The sequence below is a fragment of the Megascapheus bottae genome, chromosome 23, assembly GCF_031878675.1.
Source record: "Megascapheus bottae isolate mThoBot1 chromosome 23, mThoBot2.hap1, whole genome shotgun sequence".
NCBI classification, from domain to species: Eukaryota; Metazoa; Chordata; class Mammalia; order Rodentia; family Geomyidae; genus Megascapheus; species Megascapheus bottae.
The window spans coordinates 28,910,466-28,927,274 of NC_143531.1; positions in this window are offsets into that span (position 1 = coordinate 28,910,466).

The window sequence follows — 16,809 nt, forward strand, 5'->3', positions numbered from 1 at the left end:
GAGAAATTTAGACAATTAAACTTCCGCTCAAAACTCAGCAGAGCTATGCAGACAGACGGCTGAGGAGTGCTGGAGAATGAGCCCGAGCTATCATCCATGGGTGTCCTCTAGTTCTGGATTCGGAAGGAAGCCACATCCTGTTTTCAAAGTGGTGGTGGGAGGGGGTTATTCTTTGGGGAAGTGTCCTACTTAGGACAGAGAGACAGAGGAACTGTTTGAAGCATGTAGAGAAACAGAAGAATGCTAATCGGGGAATGGTTCCAGATTTTACTGGGAAAGACATTCACAGACTCAATGAAGACTAACGTCAAAAAGTGACAAGATATTGAGATGAGAGTCCAGAATCTGAAGGGTGAACGCAGAGGGGTCCCTCACCACGACCAGCCACAGGGTTTAAATCCTCCCAGCCATGGCAATGCATCAGCCTCGAACCAAAAGCCAGATGTTTAAGGCCTGCTTTGAGTTTAGTTGTCACCCCTGGAACCTGCCGGAAGCCTCTGCCTGCCTGGGTTAAACTCAATGTGTGGCTGTCCATTTTCTTTCTTGTTCTCTAACATTTTATGCCCTAGTTTATTGTTACATTATTTGAACTCATTTACTTCTTTACATAGTTATCTTCTCCATTTAATCTTTTAGGACTATTGTTTTACAATCTCACTGCTAATTGTTCTTAGCTGATTTATCTTTTTTCTTTGGGGGGGGGTGAGACTTCCCTTATCTCAGGTTTACTTTGTGCTTCTATTACTTATTTACCTATTTCTTTTTTTTTTATCACTTTTGGTGCCTTAATTATTTTCCCCTTTACCTTATCTATTTTCCATTTTAAATTTCACTTTTAAATTTGTTATTATCTTTTCACTTTCTTATCTTTATTCCTCTAGGACACTGGGGAAGAGAGACCATTCCTGCCTCTCTGCCTGAAAGGAGAACACTACTCCTTCTCCCCACTGGACCTAGACTGCTGTCCTTTGTGGGCCAGGATGGGCAGACCTCAGCACTCCCGTGTCCAGAACAGCACTCCAGAAGTGGGGTATTGTGCTTCGTGCTCCTTAAGACTTCCTGGGCAGAGAGAATACAAACCTCAGTTCATGGTTTCCTACTGACTGTTCACACTGAAAGTCTTCTCTCTTCTAGCAAAGGCTTTCCCATGGTATGTGGATTTACTCTTATAGCCCACACTTAGCCATCCATCCCTGAGAGAGCCAAAGAAAGACTGGGACCACAAGGGGACCTGTGGCTGAAAATCATGGAAGTGTGACCTTCCGCACTGATCTTTGCATTTTTGTGGCATTTGTCCATTTAAATTTATCACTGAGTCTTTTTCCAAGGAAAGATTTTAGTATTTTCATGTAACGACTGAAAAGGAATTGTAGTATTAAATATTAAGATCCCCAATTCAACCTTCCTTGTCTCTCACTTTCAGTTTGAGGAATAGTGTTATTAGGACAGCAGATGTCGGATGTGCATGAAACGCTGAATTTCTAGGAAACCAGCCCTCTATTCCATGCTAGCTTTCTGCTGTCTCTGGAACTGTGCTAGTTCTCGGAGGAGTGATATGGCCAGATAAACACACGTGAGCAGATTACTACCAATTATTTTTAGGCCTCTTAGTTTCAATATGAGCCTGCGGTGATACATATGTTGTTTCTTTCCATTAAAAAGGAGAGTGTTGTAATGTCTTTTATTAATATGGATTTCCATATTGTCAAAACCATAATCACAGGCAGTTAGCAAGCGTAAAAAATCCTTTCCATTGTTTTTTGTTGTTGTTTGCTCTTGTTGTTTTGCTAGTCTTACAGTATAATGTAGGCTGCCCTCAAATTTTCTACCTTCTTTTTGCAGCCTCCCAAGAGCCCTCTGGGAATGCCCATTTTTCATACAGCTCAACAGATCATCTGTTTGCAGAGATCATGCATGTTGTTAAAGCAATAAACCACACAGTTTACTTGCTTCTAAGTTTCATTCTCATTTTTTCAAAAACAACTTTTTGAGCCAGGTGCCAGTGGCTCACACCTGTAATCCTGGCTACTTAGGAAGTTGAGATCTGAGGATCAAGGTTCAAAGATACCCTGGGAAGAAAAGTCCCTATGCATGCCCCTCAGTTGATGAGTGGATCAACAAGTTGTGGTATTTGTACACAATGGAATTCTATGCTGCTGTCAGAAAGAACGACATCGCCCCATTTGTAAGGAAATGGAAAGACTTAGAAAAAAATCATATTAAGTGAAGTAAGCCAGACTCAAAGGAACTTAGGCTCAATGATTTCCCTCATTTGTCATAATCAGTAGAAACCTTGGGCTCTACTTGCAGAGATCTGCAATAGAGCAAAACCTAGATACTTAAGGCCATATAGAATGATGCTAAATGAAAGGACCTCCAGGATATAGAAACAAAAGCCACATATTGAGTGATTGTCATTCTTAAGTACTATGTTATCTCTCATCTCTTTTGCTGTCCTTTGGCTATCTCATATTATTACAGTATTTCACCTTGTTATCTGATATATTGTATATATGTGTATTTGGTTATTTGAAATCAGATAGGGAAGGGAGGTAAGAAGATGAGGGGCAGTGGTTTGGGGAGGGAAATGGGTACCAAGAGAAAGGGTATCAGTGTATGTAAAGTAATGCACCTTCTATCTGGTGAATATAATGTAACCCTTCTATTAATTACAATAAAAATATATGGGGAAAAAAGAAAAGTCCCTAAATCCAATATAATCAGAAAAAAGCCAGAAGTGGCACTGTGGCTCAAGTGGTACAGTGCTAGCTTTGAGCACAGAGAGAGAGAGAGGTTCAAGGGCAGTACCCAGGCCCTGAGTTCAAACCCCAGGACTGGCCAAGAAAAAAAAAACAGACAACTTTTGAGGACAATTTAAACATTTCACAGGCACTTACATTTGTGACTATAAGATGCAGTCTGGATTCTCATATAAGTAGAATTTTAAAAGGAGTTTTTGACAACTGGGTCTTAGTCTAAAATACCTTATGAAATTTTAATAGTCAAATAGACAGATACTTCTTGGCTGCTTTCGTTAAGTATTTGCAATCCCTTCAATCGATTTTCAGGAATCTATTTTAATATGATGTTCTCTTTGTCCTTTGACTTCTCAACATTCAAAACAATTCCAAATCATTATTTCTGCATGAGTAACACTATTTGCCATGTCAATTGGCTTGTCATTTACAGAGGTACTTGAAAACATGATTTAGAGACCATAGAATTAAAACTTTCAAATCACATGTTTTCTTTTGGTGGTGGGAGAGAAGGGGGATTGATTCATGAATATAAAAGGATAGAGTTTTGCTTTATCATGACCTGTATTCCAGACAGAAACAATATCATATAGTCTTTTCTTCTAATACCATGTAAAATACCTTATTATAGCAACAGAAGAATTTAATGTCGTTAGCTACTTATTTTCTAAAAATATTCCTCATGCTTAATATCCTCCCTTCAGCCAATTAAAAGGAATAAAGAAAATGGTCTGCATAGAAAAGAACAACAACAGAAGTGTTTGCAGGTGCAATTTTGCTCCATTCCATCGGCTTCTCTAATTGCCCAACCTCTGAAAAACTTCCCATTTTCTGCATTTGTAACTTTTGCTGCAAGTGTAATCCTAAACTACCAAGAATGTGCTTTGTACATTTCCGAGTTATTAGTCCATAATAGACAAGTAAGACCTTTTATACATTGTTTCCCTTTTTCTTAGTTTCTTTTCCTGATGGAATACTTTTATTACCACTGTTGCTGTTTTGTTTTGTTTTGTCTTGCTTTCTTTGTTTTATAGGTTTTCGACTCTCTATTTTGATATGGTCTTCTTTTTTTGCCTGCTGTGTATGGTGGTGAACTAAAATATTTCGCGCACATATCTGAGTCAAAGCTACACCTCTGTGCTAATTGTAGAGGGATCCACACCCGAGGCTCCATGAGGAATGAAGACCTAGTCTTTTTTACAGATATGTTTTTCTTTTGTACTCGACGTCTCCCTCAACGCTGACAAAGTGTCACTTCTCAGGCCGTCTTTGCCAGCTCTTGTTGTGGAGATATTACTGCCTTGTCTGAAAGTATCTCTACGCTCCACCGCCTTCTCCTTCAACCAATGAACAGTTCCAGCCCTTGGTGTTTCGTCTGTGAGCTGTTATTTATCAAGCTGGTACTGGCGTATGTCTTCATCAGAAGCTGGAGTGGAGTCCAAGAAGATTATGTAGGCCACAACCCCTTCCCCAACCTCTGGCCCTGCTGGAAGACAGCGCCAGCAGCCAGCACCGCTAGCTTCCCGCTTACCTCTGTTCCATCAATGCTGCTGTTCTGCCACAACGCCTGTGCTCTGCGCTTCTCATTCCTAACTTTCTGCCATGACAACCGTGGTTCTCCTTGGGAGATTGAAATTAGCTAGAAAAGTTGTAAAAATATAAAGGGGAGGGGAGAGGATAAACCAGGTTGATTTGATTCAATTAAAATAGTTCCACATATGAATTGTCATAAGGTTTTTTTTCCCCATGCAACTAACATATGCCAAACATGAAGATGCCCTCATGAATCAGACTTGACGGAGGCCAGGATGCAGTGGAAAAGGAAGGGCAATGGAAAGGATGAGGGAAGGTGAGTATGGATGAAGAATTTTATGGGTAGGTATGAAAATGAGACAATGAAACCTGTGAAATTACTCTAAGAAGGCTGCATCGGGGAATGTGAGCGAGAGACATGACGTGGTCTGAGGTGCACGAGTATGCAACCTTCTTTGTTCAACTATTACATGCTAACAAAAAGTCTTTAAAATTGTTGTTACTGAATTAAATCCTCATTCACTTAACAAATATGTTTTAGTTTCCCATTTGTGTATTATAAATGTAATAAGTTTCCTCCCCAAATTATATTCATGCATGAAAGTCACTAAGTACCTATGAGAGTATTTGTTAACTCATCACACTGTTGATACTTTGCCCTTTCTATGTGATTCACTCTGATTTTCAAGAACGAAAAAAATATGCCTCTCTCTTTCACCTCACATGTATATGTGACCCAGTCAATGTGTATCATGTGTCTGTATCCTAGACTGATACAAAACCTATTTTGGGAGGAATATAATTACTTTAGCCTATGTTTCTCTTCCTCTGCCTGAGTCATTCCTCCTCTAAATTAAATGATTTTTCTTACTCTTTGCCTTTCTCTATCATCTCGTATAAAGCTTGGTGTTAGAAAGGAAAAAAAGTCAATAAATTCTGGGCTTTGCTCCTGATAAAAGAGAAAATACAATATATACTGCATTTTTTAAATCTTTGAATTATCAGCAACTTGAGATTACTGTGTATAATGTTTCTTACTTGCTTAAATAGCCTTTTCTTGCTAACATTCCTTAAATCACGTAACAACAATTACTTAGAAGTGCAGAAACCATGTTGAATAATTCATGGTGTCCTATTCACCTCTCAGAAGCTAATTACCTGATTTCCATGACCTTTGTATGTGTTTCTATTTGATTTCATAGTCGATTCAACAAATGCTTAGTGAGTGGCCACTGTGTGGAAGGCAGTGTGCTTATTTAATTAATGTTAATTTTTCATTTACATTAATTTCATCTCCCACCAGAGTATGGTAGGAACGCACTCGAAGTCCTCTTCGTGATATTATGCACAGTTCAATCCAGCACCATATTTACTAATCCCTACAATCTGGCAGTGCATATGCAAGGGAGGGAGATGAAATCGTTGACTGAATCTCCATCTTTGCCCTTGAGAAATTAGCGTTCTGCAGAGTTTGCTCTCGCATTCCCCTAGGTATTTTTAAATACTCAATTATAAGTAGCACACACCCCTTATTGTTCATGACACACGGTTTTAATGTGAAGCGTCATGCTAAAGTTTTACAAGTATGCAGAAACAATTTACAATGCACTTGAAAAATTGGGTAAGTGAGTAAAATCCACTTAACATTTGCCACATGTCAATTACTGTGCTAAACTCTGCTATATTACCACATTTAAGTCACATAATAGCTGTTAGATAATCACTACTGCTGCTGTCATTTCTATGGTAAGAAAATGTCTATTTATGGTTATTTAGCCAGGTGTCCTCCATCCTTAGGAAAGATTTGTGAGAATAAGTACTCAAATCATCTCAGATTCCAAAGACACTGAAGAGCTATTTTCAGTGTAGTGAAATACCTGGCATCCATGATTGTCTCTATGATAATTCTCGAGTAGAAATGACCATACAACTCCTGTGATAAATTATAAATACTTATTTTGGATCAACAAAGAGGTTGTGTTTTGTGTCATCTCTTCTAGTCTCCTTCCTTATGACAGTGTGTATGACTTTAATAACCAAATATAAATTTTGCCTTCCAGTGGGCTGTCCTCAGATAGACAACTTTGCTAGTATGTACTGGGAGCCGGGGGTCTGCATTTCTTGGTGATTGTTCTGTTTCTCCTTCAAAGTAAAGTGTACGCATTTGATATTAGTATGAAGAACAAAACACTCTCTGGCCAGAACTCCTCAATAATTCTTGAAAATAGAAATCACAAATATTTCTAATTTTATTTTGACAATGATCAAAGAGGAAACACAAGGTTGCTTGAAAATTCACAGTCACCACCAAGAAAAGTACACATTTCTTCAAAGCCAAATTGACCCATAAAGGGCGCTTAGGGGATGAATGTGAGTCCTGGCTGCCCCAGTACAAGCCCAACCTCTTTGATTAATAGGAATAAATGAGTCTTTGTAAGAACAAATCATTGCAGTTACAACATGCTCTAGATTGTTATCTAACTTTTCAATACCAATGAAGATTTTTTCCTATTTGTACTAACAGGTCTGAAATTTGTGTAAATTCCTACATTAATTCTGCCTTCACTGGTTAAGAGAACAGAAGGTCTTATTAGCCACACATAGTACATCTCTATTTAGTGGAGGGCAGCCTAGATAGATCAGACAGGTTATGGAAAAGGGCATTCTCATCCTCATTTTGAGTGACTGATAGGAGGCTAGGAGTTGGCTGAACAAAGTGGGAAAAGACTGAAAAGAAGAAACATGAACAACCAATATTAAAGTTAAGTCCAACGATGCTGTGAATGAGGATCGATTGATGACATCCTGGAGACTGGAGGAGCAGGTCAGATCTTGGAATTGGAGACTACTAGAGGGTGTAGATCACTATTTGGTTAAAGCAAGGACAACCAAGTCTGTTTCCTTATAGTAGGCATGGGAATCACCCATGAAAAGACAACCCCAACATTACACAGGACAGCATGCAAACCTCACTGCCTACTGGCCCTATGTTCCCCTCAAAAGACTAATTGTGTATGAACTCATTGGACACTGGGTCAGCTACCTACAATCCTAGCTGCTCTGGAGGCTGAGAGCTGCCAACCTGTGTGGAAAACTCTGAGACTTTTATCTTCAATCCGCCACCCAACAGCCAGGAAGGAGTAATACATTAGCCTTGAGTAGAAAGTTAAGGGACAGCACCCAGACCCAGAGTTCAAGGCCCAGTATTAGCACATACACACACACACACACACACACACACACACACACACACACACACACACTAAAAGAAATACAAGTATGTAAACACTTCTCACATTGCCAGAGTGCTTTTCTGAAAATGAAACCCCCAAATATAAGAGGTCTTTGAAAACTTTGGCATGGAATCATTAACATTCTTTTTATTATTATTTTTTTTTGTGGGTCCTGGGGCTTGAACTTGGCCTGAGCCCTGTCCCGGAGCTCTTCAACTCAAGGCCACCCCGCCCTACCCTGGGCCTGGAGGCTGTCCCTTAGCTCTTTAAGTCAAGGCTACCAGCCTTGAGCCATGACACACTTGCCCATTTTCTAGAGGTTAATTGGAGATAAGAGTCTCCGGTCCTTTTGTGCCCGGGGTGGCTTTGAACCTTGATCCTCACATCTCAGCCCCTGAGCAGCTAGGATGACAGGCGTGAGCCACTCCTTGTGATCCTCTATTTGTGCTTTCTAAGCAGCCTGTGTGAAGGCACCTGAGATCTTAAAACACCTGAGGATATAGATCAATCCCAGAATGAAATGAACAAGGGATGGGACTCGAGAGGAATTGTTTAAAAAAATTAAACATTCTTCTCATTTGTCCACACAAAAACTTATTAATCGCTGTGTGAGACACCATATTTTCCCATGAATTATTTAGTTGGCATCTAAAATTCATATATTGTCCATTATCCTAAGTTGCACATCACTGACTTAAAATTAGAATGTGACATTTTAAATAACATCCCCAAAATGTTACAGTAAGTAAACTAATATGTCTTTATTAGTCCTTGAGAGTCAGTTCCAAAAGCCTTTAGATTCTGATGAAAATTATGCAAATTCCAGCACACTGTCATCTTTATAGTTTATGTTAATTTGACATTAATGTTAGCCACCTATCACACTAACAATAATCCGTCTGAACTAGAAGGCTGGAATACCAATTACTGATGTGGGTGGCGCTCGGTCTTGAAGTAGGTTCTCGGGACCAGCAGACATATGTCAGCACACTAGGAATTGCAGAGATGCATCAAAGTCTTTCAGGTAACTCAGCATCTCTGCCATGGAGCAGGCCATGGCTGACCTATTAAATCTTACAAAGAAGCCACTTCGTATGCAGGACAAAAGAGCTGAAACCGAAAAGAAAATTGATGTGAAGTTATTCTCAACTATTTAACGTCATTGTTAATCATGGTCAAGTAGTACCTCTGTTTTAGAAACCTTTATTTCCCAAGGAATTAATTGCATTTTATTCAGTTTGCCTGTGAAGAAGGGCAAATACGATTGATACTTTTTTGTCAATTGTTTTTTTCCCCTCTGCCTCCTTTATTCTTGCTGCAGAATGTGAATTACAGTATTCGGCTCACAATGGTCCTAGTAGGGCTTTTAAAGATAAAAATGACTGTTGCCATTTAACACAGCCATGATTTGTTTTCACAGAAAGATTTTGTTGGAACCTGTGGATTTTTGTCCATAATTTCTCTTACCATGAAGGTATTATCTCATGCCGAACTTACTTTGAATAATGGAATTCCTTGGACATATTCCACATGTTCACTTTGGTCCTGTGCTACGTGAAATAGCAAAGCAGTGATGACAAGATTATATTATAGATGCAAAAGTTCTTTATAATCATTATGACTGTTATTTAATCATATGTGCTTATGTAATATAATGCTAATTCCAAATATTTGCACATTATTTCATAATTTTGCCAAAATTTATGCATACATTCATGTGCAATTTCTTTGTGATTATTATTTTTACTGTAAAGGTGATGAAGACAGGGGTTACAACAAAAAAAGAAAACATATAGAAATAAATAAGATTAGAGGTGAAAATGGGAACATCACAACAGGACAAAAAACAAAGCTTTATGATAGAGACTCCCGAAGAAATGGAAGAATTTCTAGAGAATATTGATATACCATAAATACAAATATATATAGGCAATTTTTATGGATGGATTTTGATCTTGTTTGTTCATTTATTTGTCTTTGGCTGAGTCGGGGGGGGGACACAGAAATGGTGGGAGCAGAGGTGAACAAACACAGCAGTGGTCCCTGTTGGGCACAATGTTGAAAATGAACCATATCACTTGTGAGTTTGGATACGAGAGAAAAGCTGAGAGAGAGCCAGAGAAAGGGTGACATTGCCCTAGAAAAACACTGTTTAGCCGACGTGCTTGTAACCCCATCTGGACTGATTTCATATCTATTTATAGTATGAATTAAAAATGCATGAAAGAAAAAGTAGTTCTTCCTTAGGAAAGATCCACCAAGATGATCAAGAAAAGTTCTGCCATCATCCCTGCCTTTCCTTCTGTTTGTAGATTTATGGATGCAGACTGATTGCACAGTCATGGGCATTCATGTTATTCAGTGTCTTGAAGCTCCCACGGAGAGCACACAAACGCCATTCCCCAAGCAGACAAGTGTTTATGTTTTCCACCCTGCTCACAGCGTTCCTCTGACTGATTCTTCATGCCACGGCAGTGGACATCATGACATTGCCTTCCTGAATACATTTTGCACGGCATCACAAAATTCAGGAAACATATACATAGAGAACAATATTATTTTCCTAGCTGGTGAAATTGATACTAACTCGCATCTACATTAGCTATACTCTACTCTGATTTAAATTTTAGTGTGCAAATTTTAGTACCATTTCATGTATGAATTTTAATATGGAAAGTTGCACCTAACCAATTTTCTCTGTAAGAATAAACCAAGCCCCTGATGGATGACTCTGTTGGTATTTCTTCACAGAGCCATTTGTCAGAGCATTGAGGTTTTTGATTGAACCCAGTGATGATATGAATGTGTCTTTCCAAAATGTCTGGAGCCAAGAGTGCCCAGCTCTGGAGCTTCCACAAAGCCTGGGACTCTGCTGCCATTCATTTATTCCAGGGCTTTCCAGAAGACAGAGAAGCGAATGGCTTTAATCTGATGACAAGAAACTCTAGCATATATAATTTTCTCTTTTTTTTGGAAGTGTAGTTTGTGTCTTTTCATAGTTATATGCACTATTTCACAAAACTTCAATGCTGGTAGGAAGGAGAGTGCTAAGAGAAATCCTTAAGAATAACACAGCAGCCATTACTTCCGTGGTTATATTGCCAATTATTGAAGTAACAGAAATGTTATTGCTATTCTTGAAGATAGTCTTGGAGATACAATAAAAGATCATGGATTTTTCAATTATAAGATTGATTTCAAATGACAATGCAAGCAAGGTTATCTTTCCAAGAGATGAGATCATTTCCAGTCATACTGGGCACAGTCAGAATGGCATGTGAGTATTATTTAATATAACCATATAGAAGAATACAAAACAAAAATACTTTAATTGAAAAACACAGAATTTTTATTAAAGAATTTATTAACATTGATTTTTATATCATATTTCAAATGACATGTTTAACAAACAAGTATTCAAGAAGGAAATCTCTATATATAATCGCTGGCACTTAGTTTTTAGAACATAATCAAAATTAGGCTAAGGGTTTATATATCATAGATACATATTAATCTATGTAATAAACCATTATGTCTATAGAGTCATAAGTTTTTATATCTATGTAGTTGTGTTTATATTTCATGTACCATGTCCATAGCATTGGGTATGCAAAGATTGAGTCCTCGCTCTTGTACTGTTTGGATCTAATAGCCATATATTAAGGATACCATGTGCCTTTTGTTCCTTCGGTCTTGACTTGTCTCACTCAACATGATTTGCTCTAGATTCATCCACTTCCCTGCAAATGCCATTATTTTATCTTGTCTGTTGGCTATGTAGAATTCCATTATTTATATATATATATATATAATATTTTTTTCTGTATCCATTCATCTGCAGTAGGGCATCTGGATTGTTTCCATCGCCTGGCTATTGTGAATAGTGCAGAGATGAACATAGCTGAGCAGGTGTCCTTATCATATCCTGGGTTATGGTGTTCAGGATAGAGGTCCAGGAGTAGTATGGCAGGATCATAGGGAAGGTCAATTTTCAGTTCTTTAAGAAACCTCCACACTGCTTTCCAGAGTGGCTGAACTAATTTACAATCCCACCAGCAGCGCAGTGAATGAACTAGCTTACAATCCCACCAGTAGTGCAGTAGGGTTCCTTTTTCTCCACAACCCCACCAGCATTTGTCATTGTCTGAGTTCAAAATCTTGGCCATTCTTGTTGGGGTAAGGTGGTATCTTAGGGTTGTTTTTACTTGCATTTCCTTTATGACCATGGATGATGAACATTTTTTCATATGCTTTTCTGCCATTTTAACCTCTTCTTTTGATAAGTCTCTCTTTAGTTCCTTGCCCATTTAGTGATTGATTGGTTGGGTTGGGGGGAGATTAGTTTCTTGATTTCCCTGTAGATACTGGATATTAAGCATTTGTCAGATGTATTATTGGTAAATATCTTTGCCCAGAAAAACAGAAATTTTGAGGGAGGGGACATATTGGGTACCTCTCTTCTTTGTTTTCCCTGAACAGATGTTAATTTCTTAGACTCAAGAAAAGCCCAACACATACACATTTCCTGAGTCCTTGCTTAAGATGGATGAATCTTTCACTTTTCTGAACAAGATGTATGGATCCATCTCCTCTACAGCCCCGTTTCAATTATGTCCTTGCTGGGAATGAGAGAAAACATGGGCAGTTGCTCCTGGAAGGTTTGGTTGTCTCATTTGTGTTCTACTAAGATCACACTTGTGCTTTCTGCCTCTTCTTGCATTCAGGACCACAGACATGGCTCTAGCACTTTCTATGGTCTCATGTGAACTAGGTGGTCACTGCACCCATTCCAGCATGGCACACTTGACTCACTCTCACCATCCTTGTCCTGGATTAGCCTGAGTTTTGCCATCCCAGGTTGTTTCTCTCAACACAAAGATTACATGCCCTGGATAGATATATCGGATTATATTTTTATTGCCCATATGATTGCCAACATGAACATTTGCGAGTTTTATAAAGGTATGTCCACAGTTGTTTAACATGGAGATTATCACTGACAGCAATTTTGGCCTGGTTTTGTTAGTAATTCATAATTTATTTTATTATCCAAAGTAGCTTAGGTAAATATTTATGCCTTATTTAGTTTCAGGAGTAATTATAAATACTTTGTAAGACAAGGGAACATGAAATAAAAATAATATGGGAAACTGTGGATTTTATAGTTGTGATTTGGGGACTTACATGTTATTATGTTAAAAAGTAATATGTACAGGAAAGTAGGAAAGAGAACTAAGTACATTTAATTAAATCGGAGGTGTTGGTGAGTTGGGAAAAAGGAATGCATGAACATACAGTCAGCAAACCTCCCTATTTAGTGGACAGTGCAATGCTTGCTGTGATGGATTTTAAAAGAACGCCTGTCTTGTTGGCATGCACATTGCAGTGTCACTGCCGTGGTGCTCTCTTCAGGACCGTGTGGTCAGAGTCTGAATGCAAGTTCTGGACCTCTGTCCTTCTATGTTATCATGCCTGTGAATGTTACCTTTCCTGGCCAGGGACTTTGCAGATGTGATTAATGTCACAGCCAGAACACAGGAGGGAATTAAACTCAATCACCCAAAACCTTGGAAAGCAGGTAACTCTGTCTGGCTACTTGCACAGTCAGCATCAAGGAGTTCTCTTCCTGGTTAGATGCACTATTGTTGACTTGAAGGTGGGCAGGGCTAAGTGTCAGTAAATGTGAACAAATTCTAGTACCATAACCTGACCCCTGGCAATAAGGAACCAAGGAAACCGGAGCTCTCCTGGTACAACAGCAGGAATGCATTCTTCTAGAGCCTCTTCCACAAAATCCTGTAGACATTATATGAAAATCAATGTACCCAGCCTACTGCTTTTCATGGTTTGGAGCTAATAGCCCAAGCACAGGCCTTCTTCAGCATTCATCTTATTCTTAGAAGCTGAGGACTACGGTAATGCCTTCGTAGGGTTTGGTTTGGTTTTGTATTGTTTTTCTTTCCCCACATCCCGTCAGGGCAAAGATTTGCCACCCCTATTGAAGACACAAGGTTATCTTAGAGCCAGAAGGACCACACTGCATCTTAGACCAACTTTGATATCTACCCACACATCTCTGTTTCTGGAGTTGTTTGTGGAAGCAGTCCCACAGCAAGACAACCAAGGAAAACCCCTTTCCAGGATCAGATTAAAAAATCAGTTTAAAAGAACATTAATTAATGAATTAATACAGAGGGAGTTGAAAATGAAAACGGTTTCAACTCATTGTGTCACATCTATGACTTTCCAGGGAAGCCTTGACAAAGCGCAATCTTTCTCACCCCTTTCTGTCCTGCTCTGAGCTTTCAGCTACACAGCCAACCTGTGCACAGGAATGCAAAATAATGTGCCCCAAAGGAAACTCGATTTCCTCCATTTCCTCTCTATACTCTTCCTTTTAGCAGAAAATGGAGATTAAATAATGAAGACTTAATCTGTACCAGAAAGACAGCAGTGCCTTCTGCCAAGCTGGACACCTCACGTCCAGGCTTGTATAGCAGAACAGTACCCACCCATCCTGTCGAATCCCCAGTGATTTCAGGTTTCTGCTGTTAGACACTTGTCCTGTCATTGTTACAAAGCTTTTGGAATCTTTTGAATAATTTTTGCTCTCCATATTCTATTTAAGTAGGTCAAAATGACTGAAACCACATTATGTTTAATTTCTGTGACAGCAAATGATCTGAGAACCAACCATAGAATCTTGCAAGCCAGTTTACACTTGACCAAAAAGATTTACACTTCCTAATTGGGCATGGGAAAGAAATGAAGCTGCTGCCAGAAAGAAAGTAATGCAGGCAACACTTAGTTTTCCTCATTAGAGCGTTGCTTTGTGTTGTAGAAATAGGAGTCTATGCAGCCGCTCTTTCAAGGCAATGGGCCCAGGACCACTGTGGACAGCTCACTTGTGGAGGTGCCACCCCAGCAAGCAGAGACCACTACATCTATGTACACGACACTCAGCTCCCATGTGCTCTAAATTACCACTCATTACCAGTGGTGCCCACGAGACCAGAACTGCTGTGTATGTGGTTGTTCAGATGTATGGCTCAGGGACTAGCGACAAGGAAAAGACATCTCTATGTGGTCAATAGAGTACTTTTGTTCAAGTACTTCAAAATGTGGGTAGTCTGTCTGTGAATGTGACATAATTAGTTCTTTTGTCCATTTCCAGAGGCTTTATTGAAATGGTAAGATTAGATAACCACTGAAGAAAAGCCCCCCTTGAAATGTTTGTCTACAAGTGTACTGTCACAGGAATATGTACCATCCTGATATGGAGAATAATCCAGTTTTGGCCTCTTGAAAAAGGTCAATGTCAATATCTGATCTTATGATTTTCATTGTATAGAGAACAAATAGAAATGTGCGGTTTGACTATCAACCACAAAGGGTTTCAGAGGCTGAAGGTGATACTTTCCACTGGTATATATGACCTTATTTCTTTTGCTCTTCAGTAATCGTGTGTGTGTGTGTGTGTGTGTGTGTGTGTGTGTGTGTGTGTGTGTGTGTGTGTGAGAGAGAGAGAGAGAGAGAGAGAGAGAGAGAGAGAGAGAGAGAGAATTTATTGAGTATCAGTGATATTCAGGGTATTACAAGTAGAAAACAGAATTTTATTCTTATCTTGTCTCAATTGCCAAGATTGGTCCCCATCTACTGAGAACCTTCAATATGTTGGAATTCACACCACAAATTCTTTCACATTTTCCAAACAACACCATGATCAATGCACCCTTGAAATCAACCTCTGTTGGCTGATGTCTGAGGGAAGAGTGCTATAAATTGTGGGATTCATACAACTGACACGTAACTCAAGTAATGTTAAATGCAGAGCTGGAGGATTCCAATGCTCTTGCTGTTATTTTGTTTTTACTTTTTTGTTTATATTCTTATAATTATAAAATTCATTTTTCTTCTTTTAAATTATATTTTTAAAATTATCTTTAAATTGTTGTACAAAGGAGTTACCATGTAACACGTCAGTTTATGAAGACAAGGTACCTCATAAATATCTACTGTTTGGATAGTTGATGTAGTATGACCATTGTCATGTGGATTGGATAATATGTTCCATACTGCATCCTTGGAAGATTCGAAACATCCCTTTGAGATGCATGCTTTGTAGAGCGTAGTTAGTGTTTCTCCACAAAGAGAAAGCCATGCCACTGTGACATGTAATCTCAATTGGTGCAAACTCACATAGAAGCCGTTCACAGGATAGGCTAAGACACTGCAAGTGTAAAAATACGAACATTTCCGGAAGTTATGATGAAAACTGCGCGTCATTCAAAACAAAATATGAAAAAAAATGACGGAGACAGTTCTCTGTGTGAATAAATATCCTCATACAGCATCAATAAACACTTTTCAAAAATAACAGTGACCCGAACACTGGGAAATAATGATGGAAAGATCCATTCCGCTGCAAACAAGATGGTATCTATTCCATAGAGAAGTGATATTTCAGTAACAAAAATTTCACATTCCACATTGCACTCCGCCTTGCTTTTTCATCAGGTTACTTTTTGAAATAACCCCTATTTCCCTCCCACAGCTCTTCTCACAGTATGGCCCACGTTTTAATCTCACTCCTTCTGCAACCTGAAACTTGAAGTTCTTTCAATTGGATTTTCCCTCTGCTAACTGAAAGTGTACATTCTCAAGTCCTTTACACGGATACTTCATTTACATCTCACCCCTGATAACTACTTTATAGCATAAAATATCACCTCAAGATTTGCATTATTATTTTAGGCTACTTCAAACAATTAGGAAATTAGGTTTTTCGATTGACCTTAAACGGCATGTAATAGCCAACTCCATTTGTGCACTGAATATGATGATATGGTCTTAATAGCAATGCTTCGTGAGATAATAATTATAAAGTGTGTGATCTGTGTTAGAATCTTTTCAATTTGCTTCTGTAAAATGGAGGTTAAATCATTAACCTTGGTGTTTGCCTCGGGATTGTAGACGGACATGCTTAGTTGTGAAGAAAATCAAAAGATGGGTATGAAACTAATAATTTGAAATATTTAGCAACATTTACTAAGTATTAGGTTGGATGTGTGACTCAACTAGAAAGAGGCTGCCTTGTAAGTGTGCAATTTTCAGTTCAACACACACAAACACACACACACACACCCCAAGGGAGAAACGCGTCATTCTCAGAACACATGCAACTTCATTTATTCTGTATTATCTACTTTTCACAAGTTCATATTGAAGGACTTTCTTTTCTATTCTCAAGTCCCTTAGTCATTTTCCCGGTACATTTTTGTCTGTAG